General features: G+C 39.6%; 1 pseudogene; it reads right to left on the bottom strand.

Annotated features, from left to right (window-relative positions):
- Nucleotides 1-18,854: 18,854 nt before the first annotated feature.
- LOC107021270 lies at nucleotides 18,855-19,522 on the bottom strand (annotated as a pseudogene).
- Between the last annotated feature and the right edge of the window lie 1,288 nt (nucleotides 19,523-20,810).

Genomic DNA, 20,810 nt, shown 5'->3' on the forward strand with positions numbered 1-20,810 from the left:
ACTCCCATATTCAATAGTAAATTGATTTTCATTAGATCAATTTTTTGTTAGTTGATTTGGTATAATTTCAAATGCTATACTAAGTCGAATTTGTGATGATGAAAATGATACTATGTTGAATGTTAAATGTATTGCAAACATGAGTTCTACTTTAAATGCAAACTTCATGGTCAAAAGACAATATAGGTCGAAGATTTTGGTCTTGTCCACGATATCGTGTATGAATGTTTATTTCTAAAATATTTGGAGACTTCAGATCTCTTTATTTTTTTTAATTAAAATTTATTTCTTTGTGGTTTGTATTGTAGGAGAATTCATGCAACTACTTTAGATGAAGGGATCGTGAAGATGTTGATATACGATCCAAGTTCGTTATTCTCCGATTGGCGAATAAAATTAAGGAGTTGGACTCTGTTGATGTCATATCAAAAGAAGTACCGAATGAGGGATGAAGGAGAAGAAAAAGACCAAATGTTGTAGCATCTGGAAGCTAATGCTGGTGTTTTTTGTTTTTTTTCTTGTATTTTTAAGCATTACCAAGAAGAATTTCGTAAAGGATACAAAATTATTATGTAGTTGTGTACATTCAAGACAATTATCATAGTTGTAAAATTAAATAGACGTAGTTTTGCACTCCTGATCAAACAAAAACGTAGCTGTGATAGACGAATTTGCTACAGACAAATCATCTATAGTCAACATATGCCACAAATGTTGCTACAGATGATTCGTCTATAGCAACATATGCCACAAATGTTACTACAGACGAATCATATGTAGCAACATTTGCCACATACATAACAGCCGAATGTTGCGATATACGCATCAACTGTAGCAACAAATGCCACAAATGTTGCTACAGATGAATCATATGTAACAACATTTGCCACATACATAAACAGACGAATGTTGCGATATATGCATCAGCTGTAGCAACATATGCCACAAATGTTGCTACAGATGAATCATATGTAGCAATATTTGCCACATACCTAACAGACGAATGTTGCGATATACACATCATCTGTAGCAACATATGCACAAATGTTGCTACAGACGAATCATATGTAGCGATATATGCTACAAATGTTGCTACAGACGAATCATTTGTAGCAACATATGACATAAATGTTGCTATAGACGAATCATGTGTAGCATCATATGCAACATGTTGTGACAGACGAATTGATAAAATAAACATTGTCTTTAATTACATTGTCTTTAAGATAAAATAAAACAACAAAATTCATAAATTAAACATTGTCTTTGATTACAAACGCTAATGTCAAGGCTTTAAGCTCTGAGATATTATCCCATAAGCCCAAACATATTGCATCTGTTCAATCAGATTGTCACATAACAATGTTTTGGGTGGTTGAAGGTCTGTCCAGCTAATAAAATGCTCAATGAATGCAAGGGAATATGACCCACACGCCGCTCCAGTTCGATTTTGTACAATAGGTTCCACTCGACCTTTAAATTCCCATGGTTGAGTGAGCAACTTCTTTGGCAAATGATTCATGATAACACTCTGCAACAACAATTTAGGTAGCAACTCAAAGACAGGTTGTATGAATGTCAAAAACTTGGCATATTCTGTAACCATCAGGTTGCAGTCAAATACATTGATGCGACCCTCGCGCAAGAGAATCTCGAGAGTCACAAAATGGATGCCCCCCGTGTTGATGACTGTCAAAATCCTTTTTGCATCAATCCAATCCATGTGTCCAGGGGTTGGCCTAATACCCCTGACATAGTCAATCATATCATCATCCCATACAAAATCATCTAGTAACTGATTCATGCTTTTACCACCAACCCTTGTTGCCTCATCGTTTATTTGTTTATATCATTCTAGAAAGTTCGAATAGAAGTTGATATCCAGGATTCTATCTTTGGGGATCATAGTATTCAGGGTATGTCACATGCCTCTGACGCATGAGGTTAAGGATTTCATCAATATACTGAAATAAAAAATAATATTAAATAGTTAGGAAGAGTAGTCACTAAAAATATAAAAGAAATAGTTAATAATATAGAAAGTAGGATTACCCAGTCTTCCCACCAAACTTCTATGCTTATCATGTTCCTGAAATTTTGACTGGTAAAAACATGCATGCCGTATTCTATTCGAGTATCCTTTGCACTCGTCACACTCAACACTTTGGTTTTTTCAACAACAGAGACACGCTTATAAATATTCAACTTTTTATAATCCGTCACTTCCTCAATTACGACCCTTGGAATATCTCCAAACATCTTCCTCTTCAAATTTTGCATTGCCTTGGCAAATGATTCTTTTCTCCTCTTGGCCCGTGGAGTATATTCTTGCCACAAATTCTTTGATACAATGCCCTTCACACCTCTCTTGTTTTTTAGTTCATTGACACCTTCACTCAATTTTATAAGATACATGACATAATCTTCATCATGTTTCTTACACTTCTCACAGAGAAAGGCAGAACATCGTCTATAAGAGGTATTCCCTTCGTGTTGTCCTGCATCAGCGGTAGTAGTAGCAGGACCAACACCAGCAGCACCATAAAAAACAACTACTTCATTATGCAGTCTGTCTGTTTTGATGGTTGTTGCTCCATCCAACACCATTTTTACTCTATCCACAACAGGATCAAAAATGGTTTCAACCAACCCTAGAGTTATTAGATATGACATTTGCAATTCCTCTTCTGTTGGGGTAATCTATGGATGCACAACCTAAAATTGTAAAAATGAGTTATCAGTAAGAATTACCATATTTCTACAGATGATTCATCTGTTGCTAATGTGATAGAAATCTTGCTACAGATGATTTATCTGTAGCAACATGTGAAACAAATATTGCAATAGATGAATTGTTTGTTGCTACATGTGCCACATGTTGCTATAAATGATTTATCTGTAGCAAGATTTGTTCACATGTTGCTACAAATGATTCATATGTTGCTACATGTGATAGAAATCTTGCTACAGAGGATTTATCTGTAGCAACATGTGAAACAAATGTTGCTACAGATGATTTATCTGTAGCAAGATTTGTGTCACATGTAGCAACAACTGAATCATATGTAGCAACATGTGAGACATCTGTAGCAACATGTGACTGTAGTATACTAATTATATTATCAACTTACTGTATCAAAAGGAGGGCTAAAAAGATCTGGAATATGCCCTTCTTTGATAGTTTTTTTTCTTGGCATCAACCATCTCATCATCCTTGGGGATGATCTCTCTTATTCTGCAATTACTTGATGGGTCAAATAAGGAATGGCTTCAAATGCCCAGGCCTGTATAAAAAGGAAAACCCGTCAATAATCAAATGTTGAATTATTACTTAATATAATATAAAAAGATTTAAAACATTCAGCTTTATCATGAAAGCCTATGGAAACCCAAACAAGTTACTGGTCTTTTCTCCTAAAGTCCTCAACAAGTAGTCGAAAGTTAGATGAAAGCTCTCATGACCCCACAGGTAGTTCTTGAAAGCTTTAATATCTTGACAAAAATTGACATACTTTAAAAGTATGTTTTTGCCCGGATCATTCGGCAAAAGTATATTATGTGTAAACCAAAGTAAGCACAAGGACTCCTAGTGCTTCCTTGGTGTATCCTCCCGTTCCAACAAACTTAATAAGTCGGAATTTTTAAAGCTTTTGCTAACAAGAGACATCAAGTCTTGCTCCTCAGTTGGCAGTGACTGTTGTCCTGCCTCTGCTACTTCTTTTACTACTTTTTGTCTTCTTCGTGGTTCTGTTTCAACAATGTATTTAGAGATGGGCTCAACAGGAGGAGAGCATTTTAGCCCTGTAACTATGGCAAACTCTCTTATGCCAAAAAAAATTGGCATGCCACAATAAATAATTAGAATCTCATCCTTCTTATTGGAATTTTCAAAAATGAACCTTCTTTTCAGAAGTTCATACACGATGGTCATTTGAAAACATGGAAGTGGATCAATGGGTAAATCAAGAAAATGATCAAAACAACTATTTCTGAAAAAAATCTTCCAATTGATTTCTCTTGAGGATATCCCTAAATTTGACTAAAGGTCTTCCCAGAACTGACCTAATAATGTTGTCACCATTAGCATCAGGCTGCAATGCACAGGGAATGTGTCTGCATTGATGATTTTAATCCCATCATCACCACTAGCATTGAACTCTTCATGAAGTTCTTATTCTTCTTCATTAACTTCATTTATTTTTTCTTGTTGTGCCTCAACTATTACTTCTGTATTTTCCCCTTCGTCTTCCTGAACATTATTTATTTTCCCTTGTACCTCAACTTCTTCTTGTTTTCCATCTTCTTCCTCCATTATTTTTCTTTGTTCATATTCCGTTTGACAAAATTCTACTTCTGCCTGAGAAGAAGAAACTGCTTCAGTTGCAAGACTTTTCTAAAAGTGTAGTATTTTCGTTCTTCTTCCTAGCAATTTTAGACCTAGCCTTCTTCTGGATCTTTGTTTGGTCAGATGTATCAATATCAAGTTTTCTTTTGACAAGAGTCATTATATTTGTATCTGCAACTGATGTACCATGGTTTCACTGTATTTTTTACGTTTTTTCCTTAAGTTTAGTGTGTGTCCAAAAGCCTTTTTGTATTGATTTTTATGTAAGTTTCTCCTTATTTGCTAGAAATCTGTCCAAAGATGAACGTGGAAGTTTTGAGCGAGAAATGCAGAAGAGACCACCTACGGAGCTTATGACGGTCCGTCGAGTCTATGACGGTCCGTAGGTGGCATCGTAGTGAGGAGAGAAGCTGCTGAAGGAAGATGGGGAAGTCTGACCTAGTGTGGGATTACGAAAGTCCATGACGGACCGTCATAGCCACGACGGTCCGTCCTGCTGGTTTGTCGTAATGATTAGAGAGTAGTCCCAGTACCCAAATTCCAAGAAGTTAAAGTATTATGGAACGGAGACCCTCTACAGACCGTCGTGCTTGGAACGGTCTGTCATACCTGTTCGTTGAGGGTAATGAAGAAAGCAGAAGAAGAATTTGTGAAGTATGGGATGACGGAAGCCATGACGACCCTGTCTTGACCACTACGGTCCGTCAACTCAGACGCATTTGGATAGATTTTCAGTAATTAGAATCCTTCTTTTATTAGGTTTTTGTTTTTATTATAAATAGTTCGAAAAACCTCATTTTTGGGGTTAGACTTTTGAATAATTTTTAGTTCTCTTGTTCAAGTATTGAAGAATTAATTTCAGTAATTGATACACTTTTTCTGGAATTGATTGTTGGTGTTTTTTTATCAATCAAGTGAATTTCTGGATTTTATTCTTTCTCATTAAAGTAAGTGCATGACTTCTTATATTAAATATATGAATAGTGTGATTATGACCATGGGTAACTAAACTCCATAATTAGGGTTGTGGGAACCATGGGTGAATAATGAGGTAAAATCTAACTAAAATAGAAATTTTAGAATAGTGTCTTGCATGTATTGATAATTCTTTCGTTTAGAAGTCTTTTTAACGGATGGAATACGTTAGAACTCGCCTTAATGCTACTTTCGGACCAACGAGGTAGATAATAGGAAAAGCATTATCAACATATATTTAGTGTACACTATCTAATAGGCTAGTGTCGGTTGGTACGAAGTAATAACTTAGTCAAACGTCAAATACAATGCTTAATATGAGGTAAAGGTAAGGGTTAGTATAGCAACACACGTAGCCGGACCAAGGTGCGAAGTGAAATTTTCTAGATGCCTGACCAAGGATTTAGAGATACATAGCTTATCACTTTACATGCAAGATACTAGGAAAGAATTGTTATAGTTAGAATTATCAAGTTAGGAAGCTGTGGTGAACACTTAAGCCCTAATTACTTTTATTAATTGATTAAGCTCCGAGATTTGAATCTGTTAGTTGTTTACTTTAATTTAGTTAATTATTTTCATTAATTTAGAAATAACCCCCCCCCCCTTTTGTCTTTTGATTTCTGGGGAAATAGTTAACTAAATAATAATAATAATAGAATAAAGTTAAGTCTGAACTATTTTCCTCATGGGATAGACCGCAACCTCATTAGTTGGAAACTTTACTTGATATGACCGCTTTACTTCTTATTTGAGAAGTAAGTTTGAGCGTATCAAATTTTGGCGCCGCTGCCGGGGAAAGTAGCGTTTAGATTAACTTAAACTTATTACTAAAGTTTAGTCAATATTTTCATAATTTTACTTTTCTATTTGTTTTTTATTCTTGCAGAACTAACTTCCTTGTATGCCAGATACACGGAGAGGAAGAGAACCCTTGTTCCCCTACGACCACGAATTAGAGCGTACACTACGCAATAAGAATCGAAACATGGGTATTAACGATGATGATCCAAACCAGAACATCCCAACTCCAGTTGATGTTCATGGTCAATTATTACCCGATGATCCGGGTGAAAATCAACAAAGGGGACAAAATCCCTCTCCACGTCCTCAAGAATACTACAGAGGCTATGATAATATTGCAGACTCTGATGGGCCACTTGTCTTGCCCCCTCTACCACAAGGCCACACATTTGTGGTAACTAGTAGTCTGATGCAAATGCTCACTGCTGGAGGTTTGTTTTCAGGGCTACCTTCTGAGGACTCACATGCCCATATAGCTAAGGTAAGGGCAGTGTGTAAAAGTTGTGTAGGGAGGCCTGATTTGGATTTGGATGTAATAAGGCTAAGAGTATTTCCTCTCTCACTGATGGGAGAGGATGCTATTTGGTTCACTGAGCTCCTTTATAACTCAATTTTCACTTGGAACCAACTAAGGGACGTTTTCTTAGCACGTTACTACCCGGTCTCCAAGAAACTAAATCACAAAGACAGAGTGAACAACTTTGTGGCACTACCAGGAGAGTCAGTTAGCAGTTCTTGGGATAGATTCACTTCATTTTTGAGAAGTGTCCCCAATCACCGCATAGATGATGAGTCACTGAAGGAATACTTCTATCGGGGACAGGATGATAATAATAAAGCGGTATTGGATACTATAGCGGGTGGTTCTTATGGGGAGTGTCCTTATGCCGATATTGCCAAAAACATAGAGAAAATCTCCCGGAATAATAAAGCTTGGAGTACTAGGAAGAAGAAATACCTTCGCAGTGCAATCCACACACAACCCAGCCACAGATGAGATTTGTGAAGAGATGGCTCAGATGAGAACTGAGCTTGGGTTGGTATTAAAACATGTCACAGGGGGTGCAGAAAAGATAAATGCAGTGAACTACTTGTCTAAACCACCACCACCAAATGATGAATATTATTATGAGGAGGATTCCTATGTGGTAAATGAGCAGACGGGGGGTTTCTGAATGAATGCCCAAGTCTCAAATCAAGAGAATTGGCGCCAAGGTCAAGGAAACCAAGGTCGGAACTATGGTAACTATAATCGTGAGGGTAATTTTGTCCGAGATGGAAATTACAACCGCGACAACAGTTTCAACAGGGGTAACTACGGTAACAATAATAATAGGAATGGGCCTATGTTCCTCCTCAAAATCATGAAGTTGCTCCTAGGGATGGTCGAGGTAGTATGGCGCGAGTTGAGGATATGTTGCACAAAATGATGAGGAGGTTCGATGCTAGTGATGAGCACACTAAAGAGTTAAGGAGTGATTTAGCGGGTATTGGTCAGAAAGTCGATACACATGCAATATCGATTAAGAAAGCAAAATGATGGAAACTGTATGGCAATCACTACTCGTGATGGTAAGCAAACCATTGACCCACTATGCCGTCTAATGAGAAAAAGGTGATAAAGGATAATGATAAAGTGGTAGAGGTTAGTGGTGAAGTAGAAAATGACACTGGAAAAGATGTTGAAGTACCTTAAAAGGTAACTCCCATGCCTACACCCCCCCACCTTTCCTCAAAGATTAGTGAAAAAGACCAAGGATGGTAAATATCGGCGTTTTATAACAATGTTAAAGCAGCTTTCTATCAATGTCCCATTGGTAGAATCTTTAGAACAAATGCCCGGTTATGCCAAGTTTATGAAAGATCTGGTTACAAAGAAAAGATTGGTCACTTTTGAGGATGATGATAGAATGCAGCATTGTAGTGCTATTGCTACAAGATCTCTGGTACAAAAGAAAGAAGATCCCAGTGCGTTAACTATTCCTTGTACAGTCGGGTCATTACATTTTGCGAAAGCATTATGTGATCTGGGGGCAAGCATAAATCTCATACCCCTCAATTTACAAGAAGTTGGGTTTGGGTGATCCAAAGCCCACTGCGATGCGGCTACTGATGGCCGATCAAACAGTAAAAAGGCCTATAGGGATACTCCAGATGTGCTAGTAAAAGTGGAGTCGTTCACATTTTCGGCAGATTTTTTAATTCTTGATTGTGACGTTGATTTTGAAGTGCCTATTATTCTTGGGAGGCCATTCCTTGCTACGGGTAGAGCCTTAGTTGATATGGAAAAGGGGACGATGAAATTTCGGTTGAACAATGAAGAAGTGAACTTCAACATTTGTAGGTCCATGAGGCAGAGTGGTGAGCTCCAATCGGTATCTGCTATATCCTACAAAGTTGGTGAGTCATCTGAGACACAAATAGAAGAAAGTCTAGGTGTAGAAGCATTAGCGGCAGTGATAACGAATTTTGATAACAATTGCATTGAAGAGTATGGCTCATTAGTCGCGGCTCTTGATCAATGTGATATTCGGTTTACACCGAAGAAATATGAGTTAGACATGAAGAATCACGAGTCTCCACCCGCGAAACCATCTATAGAGGAGGCTCCAAAGTTAGAATTAAAAGCTCTCCCACCTCATCTCTGATATGAATTCTTAGGAAATGGTGACACTTGTCGGTAATCATTGCATCAAATCTGAATGAACAAGTTGAGAGTTTGGTGAAAGTGCTAAAAAAGGTTCAAAAGAGCTATTGGGTGGACTATTGCGGACATTATTGGGATCCCTCCTGGAATTTGTTCTCATAAAATCCAACTCATGCCCGATCATAAGTCAAGTATTGAGCACCAGAGACGCTTTAATACACCTATGCAAGAGGTCGTGAAGAAGGAAATCATTAAATGGTTGGATGCCGGAGTAATCTATCCGATCGCCAATAGTAGTTGGGTATGCCCTGTTCAGTGTGTACCTAAGAAAGGGGGAACGACTGTGGTCCCCAATGAGAAAAATGAACTTGTTCCAATGAGAACGGTCACAGGATGGAGGGTGTGTATGGATTACCGTAAATTAAATGCATGGACCGAAAAAGACCATTTTCCTATGCCCTTCATGGATCAGATATTGGATAGACTTGCCGGAAAAGAGTGGTACTGTTTTCTTGATGGATATTCGGGGTATAATCAAATTTCTATTGCACCAGAAGATCAAGAGAAAACCACCTTTACTTGTCCATATGGGACCTTTGCGTTCAAGAGAATGTCGTTTGGGTTGTACAATACACCCGCCACATTTCAGAGATGTATGATGTCGATATTCTCCGACATGGTGGAAGACACTATTGAAGTTTTTATGGATGATTTTTCTGTGTTGGTGAATCATTCGAGCGGTATTTGAGTCATTTATCTGAGGTCCTTAAGAGATGTGAAGACTGTAATTTAGTACTAAATTGGGAAAAATGCCACTTCATGGTGAAAGAAGGTATTGTTTTGGGTCATCGCATTTCAAAAAAGGGCATAGAGGTTGATCGAGCTAAAGTCTAGGTAATAGAGAGACTTCCTTCACCTATTTCTGTAAAAGGTGTGAGAAGCTTTCTTGGGCATGCAGGTTTTTATCGGAGATTTTTCAAAAATTGCGCATCAGTTGTGCAAACTACTGGAGAAAGATTGTAAATTTTATTTTGATGAATCCTGTCTTAAAGTATTCGGCGAGCTAAAAGAAAAATTGATCTTTGCACCTATCATTATTTCTCCGGAAAACATTCCATTTGAGGTGATGTTCGATACTGGTGGGGTTGCTCTTGGTGTGGTATTGGGACAAAGAAGGAACAAAATCCTTCACCCCATTTACTATGCTAGTAAAGCTTTAAATGAAGCCCATAAGAACTACACAATGACGGAGCAAGAACTCCTTGCAGTAGTCTTTGCTTTTGAAAAATTTCGCTCCTATTTGCTGAGTACTAGAATTATAGTGCATACTGACCATTCAGCATTGAGATATTTGATGGCAAAGAAGGATGCGAAATTGAGGTTTATTCGTTGGGTATTACTGCTACAAGAATTTGACTTTGAGGTGAGGGATAGAAAAGGGACTGAAAATCAAGTTGCCGATCACTTGTCCCGTCTATAAGATGAAGATATGAAAGAGTTGGGGGATAAGACTGATATTGATGATACTTTCCCCGATGAGCATGTATTGGCTGCCTCACAAGACTCGATTCCATGGTTTGCAGATTTTGCGAACTATCTGGCTAGCGATATTGTTCCATAGGACTTGTCCTTTCATCAAAGAAAAAAGTTCATGTACGATGTGAAGAATTTCTTTTGGGATGAACCATACTTATATAGGAGTTGTGCCAATGGGCTTATTCAGCGTTGTGTGCCAGAAGTTGAGATGTTGAGTGTTTTAGAGGCATGCCATTCCTCACCCATTAGTGGACATCATAGTGGTATCCGAACAACTCATAAGATATTACAATGTGGTTACTATTGGCCAACTATTCATCAAGATGCTCATGAGTTTGCCAAAGCATGTGATAGATGCCAAAGAGATGGCGGCATTTCAAGAAAGCAAGAGCTCCCTCTAAACCCCATTCTTGTGAATGAGTTATTTGATGTTTGGGGTATTGACTTTACGGTTCCTTTTGTGAGTTCTCATGGAATGAAATATATTTTAGTAGCGCTTGATTATGTATTTAAATGGGTGGAAGCTAACGCCCTCGCAAACAATGAAGGGAAGAGTGTCACTACGTTCTTGAAAAAGAATATATTCTCTCGATTTGGTACCCCAAGGGCAATTATTAGTGATAAGGGATCCCACTTTTGCAACAAATTGTTCAAGGGATTATTGGAAAAATATGGGGTTTGCCATAATGTGGCCACTCCTTACCATCCTCAAACTAGTGGGCAAGTTGAAGTGTTAAATAGGGAGATCAAACAGATATTGTTAAAAACAGTGAACGCTAGTAGAATGGATTGGTAAAGGAGGCTTGATGATGCTCTTTGGGCCTACCGGATAGTGTATAAGACTCCCATAGGTATATCCCAATACCAACTTGTATATGGGAAAGCTTGTCATCATCCGGTTGAATTAGAGCATAAAGCCATGTGGGCTATGAAGAAGTTGAAAATGGATTGGAACGAAACTGCAGAACAACGCTTAACTGGGTTGAATGAACTCAATGAATTTCGCCTGAAAGCTTATGAAAGCTCAGCCCTCTACAAAGAAAAGATGAAGAAGTACCATGACCTAAAAATTGAAAAACGAGAGTTTATGGTTGGGGATTTGGTGCTTTTATACAATTCAAGGTTGCGCTTGTTTCCGGGCAAGCTCAAGTCCAAATGGACGGGACCTTACTTGATTACCCAACTATTCCCTCATGGAGCAGTTGAGTTGGAAATCAAGGAGGGTGTGTGGTTTAAGGTGAATGGACAACGAATAAAAATATATTTCAGGCATGCTGAATTGGCGAATGAAGTGATCGAGGCATACCATCTTGATGAAGTCTGAGTAATCAAGTGTCTACAGTCGTGCCGCGATGTTAAATTAGGGGCTAGTTGGGAGGCAACCGAATACGTACCCTCTAACCCAACTATAGTTTTCTTTCTAGTAATGGTAGCATTTTCTACTGATGGGTTTTAAATTTACAGGTAGCACATCACCAGGAAATTCTGCAGAAAATCACTCCGCAACATTCACAGACGGATACATAGACGGACAATCACGCTTGCGATGGACCATCGCATGAATCCGTCGGGCCAGGTACGTTTTTCATTTATTTTCAAAATTACGGCACCCGAGACGGAACCCATGACAGACCGTCGTATCTGCGACAGACCGTCATTGGTGACTCGTTGCGTCATTAACCAGCAACCCGACCCGACCCGGCTGGGTAATTTTAAAAGTTTTCAACCTTTTAAACCCCCACCCCTTCATTTAAACCGTTTCTTTCCCTCTTTCTCCCATTTCCTCCCTTCCCAACTTCCTTCCCTTCTCATCCTCTTCTCTATCAACTGATCCCGCATCACTTGCCCAAATCCCAAAATCTCCTTTCTACTGGTCGGAGTCGGCTGTTGTGTTTCTGCTCTTGATAGTTGAGTGCCTCACTTGCTTGTTTTTCTCCTCTTCTCAGGTATGTGTCTCTGATCTCTACCCATTTACACTGTATTTTCGTTTTTCAATTACTATTCACCTATTTCTTTTTGGTAGGTCTTTGCTCTTTGATCCAATTTTGTCTGACCTAGGTTGAAAGTCCCTCGAATTGCCTTGTTAAAACTAGAGAAATTGGTATTTTAGCATTGCTAGTTTGCTAGGTGTTTGGGTTAGAGACATGTAGGTTAATATCAAGTATTCTGTTTGAGTCACAGGGGATGATGTCACTGAATGACAGAACGAGACCCCGACGACGAACCGTCGCACCCACGACGGACCGCCATAGGGTCTGTCCCAACAGCCCACTATTCGTTTTCTCTAAGTGTCCACCAATGGACATATGTGATGGACCGTCGTTCCCACGACAGTCCGTCCTGCACAACCGTTATGGTTGTCAGAGACCCTATTCCTAAGGATCTCCAACTTTTTCTAAGTGTCCTCTGATGGACATCTAAGACGGACCGTCATACCCACAACGGTCCATCCTCCACAATCGTCATGGTTGTCAGAGACCCTTGTCCTAAGGGTCTCCATTTTTTTCTAAGTATCCACTAACGGACATCTACAACGGACCGTCGTATCCTGGACGGTCTGTCCTGCACAATCATCATGACGTCAGAGACCCCTCTCCTAAGGGTCTCCATATTTTTTCTAAGTGCCCCACGACGGACATCGACGACGGACCGTCATTATCACAACGGTCCGTCCTACTTATCCTTCATAACTGTCAGAGACTTTCCTTCTGAGGGTCTCCAAATAAACATTGTTGAAGTAATACATGATGGACCCCATGACGGTCCGTCATACTCACGACGGGCCGTCACCTGGTCCGTCGTGTTCCACAGCTACTACAGAGATGTCATTACATATTTGATTTTATGTGTATTTTCTCTCGTTTTTGCTTGTCTTGTTTGCTCCTCCTAGTACTAATAATGATTCTTTATAGGTACTATCTCTAATGGCACCAAAACAAGATCGAGTTTACGCACGTGGCCTTTCAAAGTCTGTCGCCCCGTTTGCCCAACTGGTTATAGGCTCTGATGATGAGCATGACCCTGAGTACGTGCCCCCAGGCACTGCCACTCCAGCATAAGCTGCACGTGCAACCAGAGCTACGCCAAAAAAGGTGGTGTCCGGCGTAGTCACTGCCTTCCAGTCTGATGAGTAGCGCACACTGATCGGCACACTTTTGGGTCAGCTACACAAGAAGAAGGAGTGTCTGGTTCCTTAGGAGTTTCGTGGTCGGAGGAAGACTCCGGGTCTGCAGAAGTCTCTGCACCCGCCATGGCTGCACAGTCTGCCTCGTCTGATGAGGCTGATAGTCCTGATTCCACTCCAGGATCACCGACTGGAGTTCCCGCCCTGGTTGCCAACCATTCCAACCGATGGTGTGTCGATGGTCAATACCAACTGTATTCAGACGCCAAGTTTCTAAATGATAAAGGTGTCATGACACGGACCCTTACACTGGAGAGGCGGGTCCTTACGGGAAGTCTCCCCACCATGCCAGATATCCACACTCTCTTCACCAGACACCGGCTAGAGTGGACAGCTCGTTCTTTGGGCCGCTATAGTGAGGAGTAGGTCCGAGGGTTTTACGCCTCTTATGTGGCTACTCTCCGATCACAGATCGATAGGTGGGCTGCCCCGCCAAACAGGCCCCACTTGAGCATGTCAGAGTACACGGCATACAGGTCGACATCTCCCTGCCAGCCATCCGCCGGTATCTGTATGGAGAGGATGTTGATACCACCAGGACCGCTCTCACCGCCGAGTTCGACTACCTGTGGAAAATTGTTAAAGATGGCCGATTCTTGCGTGAGCCATCGCTGAGAGAGACCACCAAGAGATGGATGGCCCAGCACTTATCTATTGATGGAGAGGCTGTCGACTGGGTAATGGAGCCGAAGGGAGCCATCAGGAAGGCTAACTTGACCTTCACGGCTAAGTTTCTATGGTTGATTGTCCGCCACTGCCTCTCCCCCACGGCTGCAGATAATATAGTTACATGGGATCGCGCAGTTCTGATGGCAGCGATGATGGTCGGGTTTGAGGTTGACTTCGCTTGGCTTCTTCAGGCGGTCATGCACGAGAGGGCTTTCAAGGTCACCAATACTTACCCTTTTCCGTGCATGGTATTTTTATTATGCAGGTCCGCAGTGTGCCCATCTAGCACATTGATTAGCTCAAGACTCCGCAGGGCTATGTTGATATCAGCCTCATCAGGGATGAGGCCAATGAGTTGGCTCCATGTAGAGGGCCCCGTCTAGAGGTGCCTCCACTTGGTGAGAATTTGCTGATACTGTAGCGCATGCTCGAACGGCTATGCAGGCTACTTCAGCACCCACTGAAACTACCCCGGTCGAGTCTATCCCGGGTAGTAGCACTGCCCCAAGCTCCTCTCGCTCAGCCCCTTCCCCCGCTCTGGTCCCACTTGCTAGGGTCCAGAAACTAGAGGCTCAGATGACCACACTTCTACATCACATCCAGCCTTGGATGCAGAGGTCTATTGCTAAGGCGGAGGAGCGCTTGGAGCGTAAGATGGCACAACACACAGAGAGGAAGATCGCTGAGGTTCATCAGCGCTTAGACGCTTTTGAGCTGCGGTAACTAGCCCGGCCATCCCCTCCGGCGTGTCGACCCTTCAGGCTGCGGTTGAGAGTCTGCGAGAAGATCTTGATATGATCCTAGAGGCTAGGGTGCTTGAGTCTGAGGCCCCTTCTGCAGAGCTTGTTGAGGATACAGTGTTGGCTGCTTTTTTCGCCACTTCTCAGATTCCACCACCTCCCCCTCGAGTGCATGCCAAGAGGCACAGGGGTCGAGAGGAGGATGAGGCTAGGGCAAGGAAGAAGGAGCGCCGTGAGATGGAGGCTGCGAGGCGAGCCTCAATTGCTGATGAGGAAGTGCGTAAGATTAGGGCTGTAGAGTCAGCTGCCGGGGCATCTAGCTCCAGAGATGTGGAGACAGCGGGAGGCGCGACCGATAGTGTTGTTGCTGATGAGGACAATACTGAGGGTGTCCAGACTATATAGGTAGTGGGTTCCGGGGAACCGGACCCACCAGCTTGCTGATCATCGGAGCTTTGCGCCTCAGGTTTGCTTCACCTACTACTCTCGTATTTCAGTTTTTTTTATGCATTGGGGAAAATTGCATATCTTTTTGTTGGGGGTGGGGTAAATGGAAAGTGAGTGAGTGCTAGGGTGAAGTCTGAGTAGCCCAATTCACGATCCTCTTTTGGGGTTTTCTTGCCTGTGTTCTTTTTTCCCCAAAAGACTGATTACTTTTATTGTTGAACCGGCATGTTATATCTTGTGTACATAGTATAACTCTGAAGCATGATGGCTAAAACAAATATGATATCCCGATATGAAAATGATGCATGACTAGGCATAGTAATTGATAATTGTGTGGCTCTAAACATGACATAGAGATACACTACTGCATGACCTTGAATCTAAAACTCGAACTAGGTGTCTAATAATTTGGGAATGTAATGAATGTCAAGTGGGTGTGAGGAAAATTCGAAGGATCCACCATTAAGAATGAGCTAAAAACTTGCCTGGTTAGTCTTGTTAAAAGTAAGCCAAAATGAACAATTAGGAAAGGATCATAGACCTTTGTTCAAAATAGTCAATCTTGAGCCCAAATAAAAAAAACAAATGAAGTTAATCTCGTACTGATCCAAATGATTTGAGCCTAAAAACAGATCTTTCTTTTTCACCCCAACTGATCTTCTCTGGGAACAATGTGTTGGCCCAGGTCCCTCCTTGGACATGTGCATCTCAGTTTATGCCAAAAGCATAAGTTGAGGGTGTCTAATGCTGAAAACAACCTTGTCGTGGCCCTGACGCAACCGTGGGTATTGTGAACCTTGACTCATGGCAAAGTCATGAGTTGAGGGTGGCTGTTATAAGGAATACTCTGGAAAGTGGAGTTAAAAGAATGAAGAGTAAGAAACAACAAAACAGAAGTGACCTAAAAAAATTCACTTACATATAAGGATAAGAAAGGGAAAACAACAAGATAAAAAGAAAATTAAGAAATGGGCGAAATAAAACGATAAAAAGGTGTTACGTTTAGCCGATATGTCACGGAGGGCAACACGTCACTAAAGTATATCTAAATATACCCTACCTGACCCTGAGCCTATGTTACAAGCTAAGAAAGTCCTATCGTGATCCTAAGAGTAGTATGGCGAACTTAAAGCAGTGAAAATAAGGGCAAACTTATGGCAATATGTATGAATGAGTTGTGAATTTGTTCTGAGAGTGAGTGTTGAAAAGTAATCCTTATACTCAAACTGAAATCATTGTGTGAAAATGAGGATGTTGTTTTGAAATGAGGACACTAGTTGCAATACCGGAAATATTAGCACCTCGGTGAGAAATTAAAGAGGATAGGTGTCAGTGCGTGGTGAGTCTGTGTCATGGTCTGGGTCCACAAAATTCAATCCTAATAGTGATAACATGCATAAACATGATGAGAATGATTAGGATTGATAGCCAAATGATTGCGAAAGCTAAAGTATGGATACTCTTGTACAAAGATTTTGTAGTGAGTCATAGTGCGTCGCTTGAGGACAAACAATGAATTTAAGTTGAGGGTGTTGATGCACCGTGGTTTCATGATATTTTAAATGCTTTTTTCCTTAAGTTTAGTGTGTGTCCCAAAGCTTTTTTGTATTGATTTTTATGTAAGTTTCTCCTTATTTGCAGGAAATCTGTCCAAAGATGAACGCGGAAGTTTTGAGCGAAAAATACAGAAGAGACCACCTACGGAGCTTATGAAGGTCCGTCGAGTCTGCGCCGGTCCGTAGGTGGCATCGTAGTGAGGAGAGAAGCTGCTGAAGGAAGATGGGGAAGTCTGACCACTACGGTCCGTCACAAGGTCCGTTGACTCAGACGCGTTTGGACAGATTTTCAGTAATTAGAATCCTTCTTTTATTAGGTTTTTGTTTTTATTATAAATAGTACGAAAATCCTCATTTTTGGGGTTAGAATTTTGAATAATTTTTAGTTCTCTTGTTCAAGTATTGAAGTATTAATTTTAGTAATTAATACACTTTTTCTGGAATTGATTGTTGGTGTTTTTGTTGATTAATCAAGTGAATTTTCTTTCTCATTAAAGTAAGTGCAGGAATTCTTATATTAAATATATGAATAGTGTGATTATGACCATGGGTAACTAAACTCCATAACTAGGGTTGTGGGAACCATGGGTGAATAATGAGGTAAAATCTAACTAAAATAGCAATTCTAGAATAGTGTCTTGCAAGTATTGAAAATTCTTTCATTTAGAAGTCTTTTTAACGGATGGCCAACGTTAAAACTCGCCTTAATGCTACTTGCCGGACCAAGGAGGTAGATAATAGGAAAAGAATTATCAACATAGATTTAGTGTACACTATCTAATAGGCTAGTATCGGTTCGTACGAGGTAATAACTTAGTCAAATATCGAATACAATGCTTAATATGAGGTAAAGGTAAGGGTTAGTATAGCAACACACGTAGCCGGACCAAGGTGCGGAGTGAAATTTTTGAGATGCCGGACCAAGTATTTAGAGATACATGACTTATCACTTTACATGCAAGATACTAGGAAAAAATTGTTATAGTTAGGATTATCAAGTTAGGAACCTGTGGGGAACACTTAAGCCCTAGTTACTTTTATTAATTGATTAAGCTTCGAGATTTAAATCTGTTAGTTGTTTACTTTAATTTAGTTAATTATTTTCATTAATTTAGAAATAAAACCCCCCTTTTTTGTCTTTTGCTTTCTAGGGAAATAGTTGACTAAATAATAGTAATAATATAATAAAGTTAAGTCTGAACTATTTTCCTCGTGGGATCGACCCCAACCTCATTAGTTGGGCTTCTTTACTTGATACGACCGCTTTACTTCTTATTTGAGAAGTAAGTTTGAGCGTATCAAAATTTGAACCACAAAAATAAAATATTTGAAAGACACAAAATGAGCTACAGCCACAAGTCAGAACAGGGCAATAAGGAGATAAGAAAACAAATGCATTTCAAACCCTAATTAAATATTACCTGATAAGATATATATCAACGATAAAGTAAAAATTATGAAGACAACACAACACCGCCTTTAATGTAGACGATGATCTGTGAAAGAAGGAAGAGAAGAAGAGAAGAGAAGGAGAAGTGTACTGTACTGGCAAAGGGAGAGGAGAAAACTAAAAATTAATTAGTATAAATAAATAAATCTTGAAATACGAAACGACACATTTATAGAAGAGAGGAGAGAGGAGAGAGGGGAGAGGAGAGAGGGAAAATGAAAATTAAAGCCGTTTAATTTTTTTTTAATTAGGACAATTCAAACTGTGACATATGTTGCCACATATATACTATATGTTGCTACATATATACGATCAGTTGCCACATATAATTTTGTCGTGTTTATTACTACAGATTTTACATATGTTGCGCCGCACATACTATCTGTTGCTACAGATGATTTGCTCTGTTGCCACATATAATTTTGATCCTTTCCATCATAATTGTTGTTTGTTTAAACAAAATCGAAATAATAAATAAAAAACATTTTAATACATAACCACCTATCTAATCAATGGTTGTAAAAACAACATTTTCATCGATCTTAGCTTTTTTTTTTTAGTTCTACGCATCTCTGGGTCTTCATTGTCACTAACATAATCATTTTGAGCCTTTACAATCTCATAATTCCATAGGAGTGAAGCATATCTCAAGCAAAGGGTGTCAGCACTAATTCCACATGATGGTACTTGTAATCCATCACTCAAATACTCAGTGTATGCAGCAACAAAAATTCCACAATCTCTGCATGGTATATCATCAATCAGAAAATATAATAACATCACATTTCGATAGTCGTAAGACAAAATAATATTGTGATAAGACTACTGCTTTCTTGTTGGGCAATACCAGTAACATGACAGACTTCGAATTTGTGAGATTTGTTCTTTCATTGGTAACTTTTAAGAACTAACCAGTTGGTTCGCTTATTTTGCTCAAAATATCCACTCAACTCAAGGTACTTTGGCAACATTGTAGCCATCTTTTGAATCTCGGAGGATAGTTTTCTATTAGACCTATTTGAGGACATGAAATCATACACTTTTATGCACCGTTCCTTCAATGCAACGACTGCCAAGACCCAACGGAATTCCCTATTTCTATTTACAGGGACATAAACATCATCCTTCAAGTGCCAAGGCATTCCACAAGGTATAGCATACCCTTTCATTATGTCAATGATTTTATCCTCATATTCACTAAAATTGTCAATGTATGTTTTGAAAAAACAAATAGTGATGGTATATTGATATTTAGAATGAATCTGCTGCTTCGACTTCTTACACAAATAGTAAAATATGACATCCACATACTCATAGATGAAACAAGTGTATCAATTTGATTGTATATATTCATTTATTAAACAATACATGTAAAAGTGGACATAAATTTACCTCATCATTCCAGCACTATTAGGTTGAGACATTACGTAGAACTAGTCCTTATTCATTGGAAATGCAACTACTAAATCAAGTTGGTCAAATTCAAGTTTTGAGCAATTGTCTAAGTAGTGATCCTCCTTGTTTCCTCTGCAATTGTGTAATCATTATAAATCATTATTCATTGGACAACTAGAAGAAATTCCAATAATAGTTGAACGACCTTGCTTTACTTACTTTTTTGCATGATGCTTGTAAAGACCTTCCTTTATCCATTGCGAGAAGGATGTCATTAGTTCAGTTGGACCCTCGCCGTCAATGTTGAAAACTTCAAATGGATATGGTCACTTCACATCACAAATGACAACTTCGACTTTCTTCCCTTTCTTTTTCGCTTTCGCTTTTTCTTTTTGCTTCACCTTCTCCTTCTCCATCTCCTTTGCCTTCTTCTTTCTCTCCTTCTCCTTCTCCTCATTTGGCTTCTTCTCCCTCTCCTTCTCCTCATTTGCCTTCTTCTTCCTCTCCTTTTCCTCCTTTGCATTCTTCTCCTTTTTCTCCTTTGCATTCTTCTCCTTCTCCTTCTCCTCCTTCTCCTTCTCCTCCTTTGTCTTCTTCTCTTTTTCTTTCTTCTCAATAATCCTAGAAAGTGTTTGAGAAATAAATTTTTTCAACCTCCTACATTTCAAAGGCTGTGAAGTCTTCTTGGATCTTTGCACATCAATATTATGAGATATTTCCTTAAAAATATCAGTGAGTTTTTTAGCACGACTAATAAAATAATCATGTTGCTGCTCACATTCTTCGCATAGATAAAAAGAGCATTTCATGTTAGAAGATTGAATTGTTGTCATGGATGAAACTTTTTGTATCATTTCACCGACAAGGTAAATAACAAAATATTTAGATTTTACAATTCATTATAAAATAATAATAGTAGTATGTTGCAACCGATGGATAGTCTGTTGTTATAAATTAACATTATGTTGCCACATATGTACCTGCTGTTGCGCAACATATACATCTTATGTAGCAACAGATGCGTCATATGTTGACACATCTGTACAGATTATTGCAACATTT

Source organism: Solanum pennellii, chromosome 1, assembly GCF_001406875.1.
Source record: "Solanum pennellii chromosome 1, SPENNV200".
Classification (NCBI taxonomy): domain Eukaryota; kingdom Viridiplantae; phylum Streptophyta; class Magnoliopsida; order Solanales; family Solanaceae; genus Solanum; species Solanum pennellii.